We start from the raw sequence: 2,328 nt of genomic DNA on the forward strand, positions 1-2,328 counted from the left end.
TAAACGTTCTCAGAACAAAACAGAAATTTATAGTTGTCTCTGACATCAATTGAAGATACAATGAATGGGGAAAAAAAAAACCTTTGTCCTAATTTTTCCCCAGGTGGAAACCAGAGCTTCTGAATTCTCCAGGTAGCAGGGTTTGGTGAAAAGAATCCAAGGCCAGAGCCAGTAGGCCTGGTTTCCAGGATCAACCCTGGCACTGACCTGCTGCTGACCTTGGGCTGCTCCCCACCCCGACCCCTGCCTGATTCTTCATTTGTGAAGAGAGGATCAGGGCCTGGACTATCTGCACAGCCACTTCCACTCTTATATGTTCTGTGACATGAGAAGGTTTTTGTTAGAAGAGGGAGAAACTAGAGGTGGTTTTGAAAAACCAAGTGGAACTGCTCTAGAGGTCATGGAGGCAGAGAGGTCGTGACCTGAATGTCAGCGTAACTTGACCTTGGATCGCTTAGTCAAGGTAAAGGTGAGTCAACACTTTCCACAGCTCAGTTCTGCAGTTGGAAAGTCTCACTTCGGGGGTCTTGGGCAACTGTAGATGTGCCATAACCTTCTTCACCAGCCTCCAGGGAACAAAGTTACTCTCGACAGAGTGTTCGGTCTTCTCTTGACACTGGTTCTGAGACTTTTCAGTTCTCTGTGGTGCCCTCTGAGCTGGGGCCAAGGAAGAAAGTCTCCAGGATATGAAGTGTCTAAACAGTAACACCTGTGAGCTGCAGCAGCCAGAAGAAGGGAAGACAACCCAGGAGGTACCTTAGAGTCTGTTTATTTCTCAGTATGGGGGGATCCATCTTTGGGAAATGACTCCTTTTATCAAAGTCATATTCGATGCCTCTGTCTTCATGGGGTGACTAACATCTGGGTTTGCTGGAAACTGAGGGATTTCCTGGGACATGGGACTTTCAGTGCTAAAACCAGACAGTTCTGGGAAAATCAGGATGGTGGGTAACTGGATATGACAAAGAGATAGTATACAAAAACAGATCAAAGGGCACCCAGGTTAGACTGAGACAGTCAGAGAGCCTCAACAGCAACTTACCCCATTTTTGGATTAAGCAGACAGCATTCTGGAATGATCCATGGAAGAAGAGCCTCTCTCCCCATCAATACCACAATGATATTACAAAAAGAGAATCCTCAAGTGAATGAATATGTAGAGACAAAGAACATTCATTCAAGAGACACAACATCTCAGCCCAGAAGGAGTGAGATGAGAATGGAGTGGGCCATAGAAGGGGAATTGAATTCAGAGATGTACAGAAGTGATTCTTTCAGCCACCCCTGAAGAAGGGTTCCTACCAGTTCCTTAGAGCTCTTAGCTGGAAATCTTTATCAGAGGCCATTGACAATCATCTGGGCTCAGAAGTACATAAGTAGAGTCAAGGGAATCTTAAAGGACATAAGTTTTCACTCTTGAGTTTAGCTTCATCACTCTCAACCAGTCATCCTCTTGCAAGGTTTCAAATTAAAGAGCTCCATTCAGGAAGTGCTGTGTAGAGATATCTAGACTGGATGGGCTTGTGCCAAATGACTGCAGTCATGATTATGGTGCTGAGAGTGGACAGAATCTGGTAAGTGGTTCATCAACACTACCACACTCAGAGAGTTCCTCCACTTGAGGTAGCAGGAAAACTAGGCAACCACATCAGATAATCTTAAAGGAGCTATCAGAATTAATAAAGAAGCTATTTGATTTTTTAATTGATGTTTGCACATAAATTGATGCTTCTCAATTTTTTCTCTCAGATAGAATAAATTTGCCCCTTCCCCAAATCCTGCAATCTGATTATTATGGTTCATTTATGTTATTCTTTTTTTTTTTTTAAGGATCAATGGATCCAGGGTTAGAAGGTTGCTCAAAGTCTTTAATCTAGCTTCTATCCAAATATTAAACTTCCTTTGTAGCATTTCAGCCAAAAAGACTCCTGCATTGCATACCTTTAGTTATATGGAATTCAAAATTTTTCAAGTCACTCTTTGTCTTTGGAATAGTTCTAATTGTAAGAAACTTGTTCCATATGTGAGGCTAAACTCTAGGTCCCTGGAGCTGCTAATACTTGCCTTAGTTCTCTGTAAGTGCTGTTCCCTTATTTGACAGCCCATCAGATGTTTGTGTCTACCTTTGTTCCCCACCAGAAGGACCAGCTCTTTCAGCTATTGCTCATTAGACACCTCACCGACCTGGACATGTTAGTTGTGCAATGAAATTCCAAACTGAAAGAAACTGTCAGGATTGAGATCCATGGTTGGAAAGGAAAAGATACATGTTCTAGTTAATGTTCTCCTGATTGTTCTGGTTTCCAGACATGTGCTGATGATCCCAGT

The sequence above is a fragment of the Pteropus vampyrus genome, unplaced genomic scaffold, assembly GCF_000151845.1.
Source record: "Pteropus vampyrus isolate Shadow unplaced genomic scaffold, Pvam_2.0 Scaffold141, whole genome shotgun sequence".
Lineage (NCBI taxonomy): Eukaryota > Metazoa > Chordata > Mammalia > Chiroptera > Pteropodidae > Pteropus > Pteropus vampyrus.